The following is a 12,410-nucleotide window of genomic DNA, read 5'->3' as shown; positions in this document are numbered from 1 at the left end:
GCTGGGGATGCGATGGTGAGAAGGGCGGGAAGCGGGGAGAGGAAGAAAGATGCACACTTTGTCTTCCAGAGCTTACAACTGGTGGAGAAAACGCCTGCCCTGAAGGAGAAGTACAGCAGAGGGTGTGAGAATGTACGATGGATAGAACTGACACAGAGGCGCAGGGGAGGCTTTTGAACTGAGATCTGAAGGAAGATGAGCGGACAAGGTGAGGGGAGGGGGGACACGTTTCGCGGAGAGGCCGAATAAAGGATGGTAGGCAAGGGAGCTGAGAGAAGGCTGGTGTGGCTCAGGGTACAGAGGAAGGTGTGAGATGGAGTGCAGGCCCAGACCGTGCAACCCCGTTTAGGTCTAAGGGGCCTTCAGGGATCTTGGCAGGGGTGAGAGGATGAGATTTGGGTCCTGAAGCCTTCCTTACGGCTGTGTAGGGGGGGTGGCTTGCACTGACTGTGACACCAATAGGAGGCTTTGCCATGGCTTCAGGTAAGTTGAGGACAACTGGGACTCAACAGTGAGGAGATGGAAAAAAGGGGGCCGGCCTTGGGAGATACTGACAGGACTTGGTGGCAGGTGGGATGTTGGGTTGCCAGAGGATTTGTTGTAGGGTTGGTGGGACCACCGTTAGCTCAGAGCTCGCTACATGCCATGTGCTCACAGAGGTCAGTTCTTCCTGAGGAAGCATGCTTCTCCCCAGGTATGGTCTTAGGGGGATGCACCTTAGGCTAACCTCCCTTATAAGGCCAATTGTAGGATCTGGGGCAGGGCTTCCTGGGTGCTAAGGTCTGGACTTTCACATCCCAGTTGGAAATGTAGACATCCTCAGGGGCTGCCTCTTCCTCTCTCAGCCAGCCCTGAGCACCTACTGTGCATTTGGAAAGGATGCATAGTGGGTGCTCAGGACTGGCTGAAGGAGAAAAAGGCAACTTTTGAGTGTGTCTACAGCAAATCCATACACACTCTGGGGTGTGGCAGGTAGAAGTGGGGTCTGGAGAGAGAGGAGGGGCACGCCAGGTGGCCTCAGGAGGCTTGCTGTCTCCCTCCCAGGCACATCATGAAGCTGGTGGGGGCCAGGGTCATGTCTTGCCCTGGATTTATAACCTGGAGGTTGGAGACTCAGTCCTGGCCCTGACACTTTGGGCAAATATTCATGCCCTTCTGGGTTTCCTCACCTGTACAGTGCAGATGATAATCCCTGCCCACCACACGAGGTTGTTTTGAGGATCCAAAGAGATGGCCGAGATGCAAGTATGTTGTAGATTATAAGTGGGAGGGGCTGCTATGCTCATTTCTGGGCTTTAGAACTTGTCTTCACCCCCATCCCTGGCCAGGGCCTTTTTTGGCCTTCTAGCTGGTGCTCTGCTAACGGTAAAGGGTGAGATACGTTTGCCCTCCGGACTAGGTTTATCTTCCCCAGTCCTATTCCCCACCAAGAATTCACAGCCAAAGCCTTGCAAAGGCCATTTCTTCTGCCCCAAGAGAAGTGGCTGGATTCTAGAAAGCTGGTTCTTGGGGAGCCTTAAAGACAGAGCATGGCCCCAGAAGTAACACCCAGGGAATGGGACAGAGTGAGGGGAGGAAGAAAGCCAGGCAAGATTGGGGGAGGGCAGTGAAGGAGTGTCCGTGGGAGGCCAGGCTCTCCTGGCTGGGTTGCTATGAGGGCAGAGGGTGGGCTGTTGCCTTCCTCGGGGCAAAGGATCAAGGAGAGACTTCCCCTGGCTCAGAGGCTCTGAGAGCCCTAGAGGTGAGGCCTTGGAGCTGGGGCTCCAAGAATGTCTAACAAAGAATCCTGGAGGGGCGCGAAGAAGAGCATGTGGTCCAGGTGCCCAGCTCTTCACCCAGGGAGGGCACAAATGGTGCTGGAGACACTGGACTGCTATGTGCCTGGAGGGCCTGAGGGTGCGTTAACCAGCTGTGGCAGAAGTTTCTCCACATACAGGGACTGGGGAAGGGGGGGAGCTTAGGTCACCACTTTCGGGGCTGCTCACAAATGCAGGGGCCTCACTACTTCTCTCTCCTTCCTCTCCAGAGGGCAAACATGCAGGGAGGGAGCCCTTGGACTGTAGTGACATGGAAGGGCTCCTTCCTGCTGGTGGGGAGCTGGGCACCCAAGGCAGAGGCCTCACAGGGCCACGCTCACACCTGGGCTCCTTGGGGCATATTCCCAGCAGGGCTAGTCTCTCTAACCCCCAAAGGCAGCTTCGGAGCCCCTGTCACAGTCCCCCTCCACCAGCAGATGTGACCAACAGATGTGGAGCCAAAGGACATGTGACCATAGGTACATGTACTCAGTTAGGTACGCTGAGTTTCTATTCCTGCTCCACCCCCATTAGCTTTTTTTTTTTTGCGGTACGCCGGCCTCTCACTGCTGTGGCCTCTCCCGTTGCGGAGCACAGGCTCCGGACGCGCAGGCTCAGCGGCCATGGCTCACGGGCCCAGCCACTCCGCGGCATGTGGGATCTTCCCGGACTGGGGCACGAACCCGTGTCCCCTGCATTGGCAGGCAGCCTCTCAATCACTGCGCCACCAGGGAAGCCCCCTGCCATTAGCTTTTTGACTTGGCACAGTTACAGTCAGTTTCTCCATCTGTAACAAGAGGGGTTGGATTAAACAGCCATTGATGTGATGGTGGCACTAATATACCATGATCCCATAGCCTCAAGGAGCCCCTCAGAAGTGAAACGCCTCCACTCCCTACCTTCTTCAATAGTCAGGAAGAGATGAGCACACTCAGCACCCAGCGAGTACAGTTGTCACCTTCCCCACTACGGCCCCTCCAGCAGGTTGAGGGAGGCAAAGGAAAGGCAACACCTCTATTTGCCAAATGGGCCGTGGAGCCAAGGAGTTATTGCCCAGCTTCCCACTCCCCCTGGGCCGCCCCCGTCCCGGCCCTGCCCCTCCACCTGGCCCCTGCCCCTGCTCACCTCGCCCACTCTCTGCCCTTCCATCCATGTGGGCAGAGGTAGGCAGGGGCCTTTTTGAGGGAGTAGGGCAGGGGAGACCAACCCTAGGGCCCTCGGAACAGATTAATGTATCAAATTCACCCCTGCCCTGTGTTCTGCCTCACCAAGAGGCCAAGCTCTAATCCCCCAGAAGCAAAGGAGGGATACTTGTGTCCAGGAATCAGGCCATGGAGCTCTGAAGACCATAGGGGCATTTGCAGGGCGCTTGTCCAGGGCAGGCAGGAGTGGCTGTGTCCCAGCTCACCCCCCTGTTCCTGCCAGCCACCCTCTCTCGGTCCAAGTACACCCAGCTGAGCCTCGGAAACCCAAGCCATATAGCCTCGCCTGGATCACTGCTCTCCAACCCCCCAACACACACATACCCTGATGGCGCCTTTAGGCAGAACTTCTCAGCACTTCATGCACAAACATGAAGTGTGCATTCACCCCGGGTTTTCCACAATAGGGACAAACTGGAAGCCACCTGAACGTCTAACATTTGGGGACAGGTTAAGTAAATTATGGTGCAACACCACAACAGTACAAGGCCTTCAAACAGGTTTGCAAAGAGGAATAACATGAGAAAGTGCTCTCTGCAGATTCAGTGAGAAGGGAGAAAAGAACACCGTATGTGCACATAATCTCAACTCTGCCAAAATGTCAACAGTGATTATCTCCACGGGTGGGAGCACAGGTGCTTTTCATTTTTTTTTTTTTGACACCATGTTTTTTCTGTTTTCCATATTCATTTTTTTACGATGAGCATGCACTACTTTTTTTTTTTTTTTTTTTTTTTTTTTTTTTGCAGTACGCGGGCCTCTCACTGTTGTGGCCTCTCCCGTTGTGGAGCACAGGCTCCGGACGCACAGGCTCAGCGGCCATGGCTCATGGGCCCAGCCGCTCCGCGGCATTTGGGATCCTCCCAGACCAGGGCACGAACCCATGTCCCCTGCATTGGCAGGCGGACTCTCAACCACTGCGCCACCAGGGAAGCCCATGCACTACTTTTAAACCAGGCAAAAATTAATGGATTTCTTCTGAGCCAAATTATCTAAAATCAGTTTAAAACCTCCCCAGGCTGGGCATTCCTTCTGAGTTTGGAGGCTGAGCACAGCATCAAAACCTGCCCCCCACTCCCCCCGGTATGCACAGAGAGGCACGTCACACACACACGCACATACATGCATGCACGCAAGTGCATACTCACACCCACACCTGCACCAAGTCAGGGGCTGCAGTACCCGCTCACAGCCAAGCCACGGGTCACGGTTCTCTAACAGGTCATGTTCTTTCCATAACCTGCTAGGGCCACACAGGAGTTCACTGAGCTGACCCTGGGGACCCAGTACCGAGTCCTGGCCAGCAGGAGGTGGTGGCTGGGCTCCAGGCCCAGCCTTCTCTGGCCTTGGCCTGGCCTGACCTTTGGCCTGTTGCTTAGGGCTGCCTCTCTCTCTCTGTTCCCTGGAATAAGGGACCAGCATTCAATGCAGAGCATTCCATTTTCATCTCCACCTCTGCTGCCTGGTCTCACCTGGACTGCGTGTCCTTCCAAACTGTGTGTGGTACTGTGTACATGCACACTTGCTGGTGAACATGTTCCTCTGTGTGTGTGTGTGTGTGTGTGTGTGTGTGTGTGTGTACTCAGCTCCAGAGGAAAACATGAGATGTCTGGGATTCTGAATGAAAGAAGATTGCTCCAAATGTGTGGTCATGGCTGGAGGTCTGGGCCCCGCAAGAGGAGAGGGAGAGAGGTGCGTCTGTGAAGCCACAGTCCCTGGCTTGTTTCCTTTTGAGCTGAGAAGTGAACTGGGCCCTGAGGTTTTCCATGCCCTGATTTGGGGAAGGAGAGCACAATGACACCTCCCAGACTAGGGACAGGAAACCATCCAGGAATCCACTGGAGTCCAAATACAGCCTCCCACGGGAGTCTGACTGCACTGGAGTCCAGTCATACAGTGTGACATTAGTTTGTTTATTTATAAAATGTATGGAAAGGGTAGAAGGAGTGGAAGGGGTTGATTTTTAACAGCTCAGCTCAACATGACCCTGGGATTCTACTGGGAGAAGAAGAACTTACTTATTGAGCTTTTTGCAACGTGCCAGGAACTGAACTGTTCTAAATGCTCATTTTGAATTCTAGTGGGAGAATAACAATAGGACAGAGGGCTTCCTTTCCAGCAGTTGCAGACTAACTTGTGTCACACCAAACCAGCCAATGATAGCTAGAAAAGCTAGGGGAAAATATGAAGGCATTGAAGAATCACCAAGGGAGCAAGAACTTGAGGGGTCAAGGTGCCAAGATTCCACAGAAGAGAGAAACATGGTAGTGGTTACATGACTGCAGGTATTTCACAAAACTCATTGAATTGTACACCTGAAATTAGTGACTATTATTGTATGTATAGTATACCTCAAAGCTGATTTTTTTAAAAAGACAAAGACTAAATTTTTAAAACAACACAGTGCGACTACATGCTACTAATAATCAATGTACCCTAAATATAGAAATACAAAAAAATTCAAATTTAAAGGATGAAATAGTAACACCTCAACGCTTACTAAATTCTTACTGTGTTCCAGGCACTGTTCCAAATGTGATGTATTATCTCACTTAATCCTTACAGTAACTATGAATCATTATCTCCATTTTACAGATAAAGACATTGAGGCATAAGAAAGTTATAAGTGCCCACAGGCACACAGCTGGTGAATGGTGAGCTGGGCAAGGACCCTGGAAGTCTGACTCAAGAGCAACTGTGCTGTGGTGTCATCGCATGTCAGCTGCCATCTATTGAGTGCTTGCTTTGTTTGAACACCATGCCAAGTGCTTCAAATGCAGTATCTCATTGAATCCATCCTCTTTCACATGGGTGGGGAGGATGCGACTCAGAGAGGTTAAACAGGTTTTCTGAGAACACACAGCTGGAGAGCGACAGAGCCCCATTTGACCCAGGCCTGTCTGATCAGAGCTCATGCTGGCCTGAACAGCATCAAGTTCAGGATTAGCTGTGGGCGTCGGGCTTAGAGGAAGTTTTTTTCATGCACTGCCTGGTGGGCTCTGAAATGTCTGGGAAGAAGCACCATGAATACTGTTAAAAAGAGACCACAGGAGCAGTGGTTAAGAATCCGCCTGCCAGTGCAGGGGACACGGGTTCGAGCCCTGGTCCGGGGAGATCCCACATGCTGCGGAGCAACTAAGCCTGTGCGCCACAACTACTTAGCCTGCGCGTCTGGAGCCTGTGCTCCGCAACAAGGGAGGCCGCGATAGTGAGAGGCCCGCGCACTGCGATGCAGAGTGGCCCCCACTCACCACAACTAGAGAAAGCCCGCGTGCAGCAACAAAGAACCAACACAACCATAAACAAACAAACAAACAAACAAATAAATAAGTGGATGGGGCCAGTCCTCATCAGAAGCCTGTAAAATTATAACAGCTACCATTTACTGCATCCACACACAAGCCCCATGTTTCACACACTTTATCTCAAAACTGTACAACAATTCATGAAATTGGCTATTATTATTTCTCATTTTTCAGATGAGGAAACTGAGGCTCAGAAAAGTTAAGTAACTTGCCCAAGATTAAACAGTGACAGACCCTGGATTTGGACCTAGGTTTAACTGAGTCCAAATCCTGGCCTTTCGTTTACTACACATTTCAGAGCCTACCCGTGTGTAGAGGGTTGTGATAGATGGTGTGGGTGTGAGAATGGTGAAGACTTGGTCTTGAATGGGTTAAAACCAGGGCCTTAGTGAAGGGAATGGGAAATGGGAGCTTTAAGAAAAGATTAAGAGATTTGCAGCCCAAAGATGGCTGCCTAGATAACTTTAAGGTCTGGATTCAAATAAATACAGAGCTATTGTGAGGGAGCTCAACCTCTGACCACTATCTCTCAGTGCAGCAAGAGAGATTGCTTCTAAGCTGTAAGATAAAAGCCAGAACTTCCTAGCAGGGCAGAAGATTAAATAGAAATGATTACAATCCAGGGAAGAGGTGCTGTCTTTAAGAATAGGTGCTAGACTATCTTCCAGGCAGATAATATGTAAACTGTCCTGTAAACTGTGAAGTGTTGTGACTTTGGTGGCTGTTTGTAGATGGCTTAGGGCTGGATTTGATGATTTCTGGCCTGTAAGCAAGAGAGCTCCCAAGCCAGCTTTGGAGTCATGGTTGAAGCTTATTGCATCTCACAGTAAAGAGAGCAAGAGTCTGGGGTCAGGGTTAGGTTGGAAGGCAGCAGAGTTGAGGGAAAATGGGGAATTCAGCTTTCTTTGCTTCAGCTGCCTCCTCAGGAAGCTAACGCAATGGATTATCCTTTCTCTCTCCTCTGTCTTCAAAGGCTCCAAACTCCTGATCCTTCCTAATGGCACTTAAACATATTGTTGTTCCCCTGGCTTAAAAAAGTGATAACTGTAAAACCCGACTGCCAATCCTTTCCTGCCATCGAGAGGCAGGGGTCTACGTCCCTCCTGTCTAATCTGAGTGGGCTTGTGACTGCTTCCACCACAGAGCCCAGCAAAAGTGATGCTATGAGACTTCAGAGGCCAGGTTATAAAAGGCCATGCAGCCTTCACCTTGTTCACTAGACTACTCACTCTTGGGACCCTGAGCTGCTGTGGATTACTCTGAGACCGTCATGCTGGAGGGGCTGTGTGTGTAATGCTCTGGTCGGTGGCGCCTGCTGAGCCCAGCCTTCTGGTCATCCCCAAGATGCCAGACATGAGTGAAGCCATCTTGGACTCTTCAAACCAGCCCGTCTGTCCTCTGAATACCACAGGGTGACCTCTGTCCATGCCACATGGAGTGGAATAATCACATAGCTCAAACCTGCATGAATTTCTGACCCTAAACATTGTGAGATATAATAAAATGTCCATTGTTTTGCCACTAAATTTTGGGGTAGTTAGGCAGGAATAGATAACTGGAACATCTGTACTCAGTGCCACTTCCCCCCTTCAGCTCCTGTCCTCTCCCTCTCCTTTACCTCACAGCTGCACTGCTCAGAAGCATTGTCTCCATGCACATCAGAATACTTCAGCTCTCAGCTCAAAAGTCACCTCCTTAGGCCCTCCATCCTCAGCCTAGATTTAGGTTGCCTGGTTATCTGCTCTCCAGGCTCCAGCTCTTCCTCTCCAAGAGCTTATCACAGTCTCTATTTATATATGTGTAATTCCTTGATTAATGTCTTTCTCCCTCACCAGAGCTTGTGAGCTTCAAGAGGGTGGGGAGTGTGTCTGTCCCTCATATTTGCAGCCCCTTGACTGGCACATAGTAGGCATTCCAGAAACAGTTGATTTCATGAATGAGTGAACGAATTAGTGAATGAATAAGCTAGGTGTGCTGAGTCTCCTCCTTAAGAAAGTACTTTCCAGTACTGGGATGGGTGGAGCACATCTGGCTGGGGCACATTTAGTTCTGCACAACAAACATTTCTTAAGCAATTCAGACCAGTTCTTGGAATGCAAAAATAAACCAGAAGTGGTACCTGTTTTGAGGAGTAGTGGAGAATACAGACTAGCAAAGTTTCAATGCCATGGAGTAAGTTGTGCTAGCAGTCCACGGAGTGTTATGTGTGCCCTGATGCGGGACTCCTGTCCTGAGATGGGAGTGGAGGTGATGGTGGGAACTAGGAAAAGGCTTTCACAGCAGGTGACATGTGAACTGAGTTTTGAAGAAAAAAATGAGTCATTAGGTGAGACAATGAGAGAAGAGTATTTCCAGCAGAGGAAACAGCACAGAGGCATGGGGTGGTGTTATAGAGGGGAAACCAGGTGGCTTGGTATTGATGGAGTCAAGCAAGAGAGGTGGGAAGGCTTCCTATTCCTTGCAGAGAAGCTTTTTTCTTTGGGCAGTGGGGAGCCAATGATGGGTGTAGCAAGGAAGTGATATGGTCATACCCATGTTTTAGGCAGAGCAGTCTGGGTGGCAGCGGAAAGGATTTGAAGAGTGTGAAAATGGAAGCCTGTTAAGAGAATATTGTAAAAATGCAGGCAGGAGAGGGTGAGGATCTGAACCTTATCTATAGCAAAATGGATGGAGATGAAGGGTCATACCTGAGGAGTAGTTAGGAGGCTAAATGAATAGGACTTTGAGACTAACTATAAGTGAGGGAGAGGTAGGAGCAAGAATGACTCCCAGGTTCTGGGTTTTTTTTTTGATTAAGTAGAAGGTGATGCCATCAACTTAGGCAAAAAATCTAGGGGGAAGCTGTTGGTTCAAGAAGGCAGCCTGAGCACAAATGACCACCTCTTCTCCCTCTTAACTTTCCATTAAAATGACAAGACATGTATTTTCAAAAGAATAAAATCACAACAAAACTGGAAAACAGAAAGAATGATATCAGTGGATCAGAAGCACAGAGAAACTTCTAGGAGATAAAGAACAGATAAGATCCCCTGGTGAAGAAATCAGTACAGAGACACTCACAGTCCCAAACACCAGAAGTAAGAACAATTCCTGTTCAAAGGAGAGGCCTGTTAGGGAAACAAACTTACCCAACTTCGGAGGATTATGAAAAACAGCTACATGAAAATAAAAGAGAAAGATTAAATAAACAGATAGAAAATTGACCCAATAAGATTCCCAAATCATTCAAGTTATAGAAAAGATATTAAAATTTTTTTTCAATTCATGTCCTTAGAGAGATGTAAGAGGACGTTGCATCCATAAAAGAAGAATGGTCTTCTATGAAAAAGGAGCAGTCAAAGAACAAAAAAGTATTTTTGAAATTGAAAATAATTGTCTAAATTTTTCAAAAATTCAATGGAGAAGCTGGATAATAGAATGGTCACAGTTAAAGACTAACTTTTTAATGTAAAAGAAAAAGTTAATGAAATTTCCCAAGACATAGAGCAAAAAGACAAAAAGATGGAAGATATGCAAGTGAAGAGACATGGAGGAGAGTCCCAGGAGATCGAACATCCACCTAACAGGAGTGTCAGAAAGACAGAACAGAGACACTGGAGGAGAAAAACAGTAAATAAAGAAGTAAAAGCAGAACGTGTTTCCTGAGCTGAAAAAAAAAAAAAGAATATTTAGATTGAAACGGGTCATCAAGTACCAAGCTGGAAAAATGAAACACACACACACACACACACACGCAAACGGAAGAGCAGAATGAGAATACGTGTTTGAGTTTGGTTTTAAAAGTGCCTTTGGGATATAAGAGTAGAAACTCCACCTGGCAATTGATGTATAGAGTTGAAGCCCTGGGTGCTGGTCAGGGCTGGAGAGAGATTTGAGAATGACTGAAGGACCTGTGGTGAGTGAGGAGAAGAGGGCTGAGGGGGAAACCCAGGAAAGAGACAGAAACAGCTGCAACGCTTCTCAGCTCCAATGGGAAGCTTCTCAATTGCTCTTTTCCCGGGAACATCAGTCCACCCTCTTTTTTATCCACTGCCACCCTGGGCTTCTATAGGCTGGACTGCCTCTCCTTCAGAGCAAAATCCGCTTGCCTGGGGGCTGGGTTTGTGGCTGACAAAGGTGAAAATTGCTGGGAGAATTGGAATGGTGACACCACTACTCAAATTAGTCCATTTTCAGGTGGAAATCAAATCATTATTCTTGCTGAAACAACCTGTCTCCCCACTGAAGCAGCTCATTCTCAACCACTTAGAATCAAATAGTGCATCTAATGGTGGAAGATAACACATCTAGCATCGGGCCCTCACTCCCTGCTTGGTTTGCTTGGGGCAGGGGGGCGAGGTTGGGAGGGGGCAGGGTGGTAGAGGAGCTGCAGGAAGGAGGGAGAGAGAATAAAGGAGGAGGCAAGAGACGAGAGGACCTGGATACAAAGAGCAGGAATGAGATCAGTCCTTAGTGTCCCCTGGTTTGTAGCAGAGGGGGCCTTGCTCCAGGCAGGCTGTCCACCGAGCCCCTAAGAAGGGAAGGTGGTTGTAAAGTGCCAAAGGTTTAGAGATCTGGGATGTTTCTTCTTCCCAAATTGAAGCCTGTTCCTTCTGCTTTTTTCTCCCTGGAATGGTGTACTTTAGGGCTGAAAGTCCCTTGAGGATGCACAGATGAATTGGCCTTTTGAACCTGAAGGTAATTAATAATGTACAGATTTCTCCAGATATTCTCTGCCTCTGTCATTTTGTGTGTGCTACCAGGGGAAGGGGCCTGCATGTGAGTATTTCAGTTTCAGTCTCTTTCTTCACACACACATACACACACACACACCATTTCTTAATGACCATGTCACATTGATTTCTTCCTCTTCCTCAGATCTCCCAGCCACACATCCCCCTCCACCCCCAGCTCCAGATAACCGAGATCAACAAGTCATGTGCCCGCGTTGACTCTCTTTTTCCCTTTGAGGCCTTGTGAAGAGGGTAAGAATGGGAGCCTCAGTAGGGAGGGGGCTGGAGGGGAAGATAAGAAGTAGCCAGTGGGTAGTTTTCCCTGGCTGGGAGAGGAGCCAGATGTGTCTGCCTGGGTGACCAGAGAGGTGCCCTGCACCCTGACAGCTCTGGGGGTGGGAAGTCTATCCAGACAGCTGCAGAAGGAGGGGTGCTGCACTGTTCTAGTCCCCGCAGCAGGCCAGCACCCTGACAGACCAGTCTCGCAGAAAATAAAGCCCCTTTCTTTTCTTTTTTTTTTTTTTTTTCTTTTCTTTTTGCTGTACGCGGGCCTCTCACTGTCGTGGCCTCCCCCGTTGCGGAGCACAGGCTCCGGACGCGCAGGCTCAGCGGCCATGGCTCACGGGCCCAGCCGCTCCGCGGAAGGTGGGATCTTCCCGGACCGGGGCACGAACCCGCATCCCCTGCATCGGCAGGCGGACTCAACCACTGCGCCACCAGGGAGGCCCTAAAGCCCCTTTCTATGCTTTCTGCTGCCACCGTTGCCGTCACTTTGTTATGAGGGTTAGTGACCGTCCATTAACTCCGGAGAGCCGAGAGCTGATTCTTGCCGGTGCTGCACCAACAGCGGGGAGCCAGAAAGTGCTGATGTGGGGGAGGGGCTGAGTCCCCCACCCTGGCTGGGCGCTTGCAGGGTAAGTGCGGGAGGTCACTGGCATGGCTTACTCGGCTCTACCCAAGTGCCAATTAGCTAAGGTTTTTCTGAACATCACCGGGCCTGCCGCAGTTGAGGAAAATTATTGTCAGAGAAGATCATTTTGTTTTTAAATTAAAAAACTCTCCCCAGGGATGGATCTTTCCAGACTGTGCCCTTCTCTAGTCTTCTTAGGAGGGGGATCCCTACCAGGAAGCATCCCTGGGAGGAAATGGCCTAGGGCTGGGTCCCTGGCCCCTTGGCTACTCACAGTGATGTTCTGGGGGGAGTGCTTTCCTGGCCTCTTGGCTTGGAGGCAGGGACCCCCCCAGCTCAGCAACTCTGTACACCCTCATGACTTTCTCAGGGAAATAAGGAAGAGAGGGAAATCTGAAGAAAACACCAAAACCATACGTGGCCTTTTCTGGTTCCTTTGTTCCCTTCTACTCCATTAATAAAATCTAGTTCTTTACTGAGAGGAC

The sequence above is a fragment of the Mesoplodon densirostris genome, chromosome 4, assembly GCF_025265405.1.
Source record: "Mesoplodon densirostris isolate mMesDen1 chromosome 4, mMesDen1 primary haplotype, whole genome shotgun sequence".
In the NCBI taxonomy this organism is placed as follows: domain Eukaryota; kingdom Metazoa; phylum Chordata; class Mammalia; order Artiodactyla; family Ziphiidae; genus Mesoplodon; species Mesoplodon densirostris.
The sequence above is the reverse complement of the archived record's forward strand: the minus strand, read 5'-3'. Positions refer to the sequence as shown.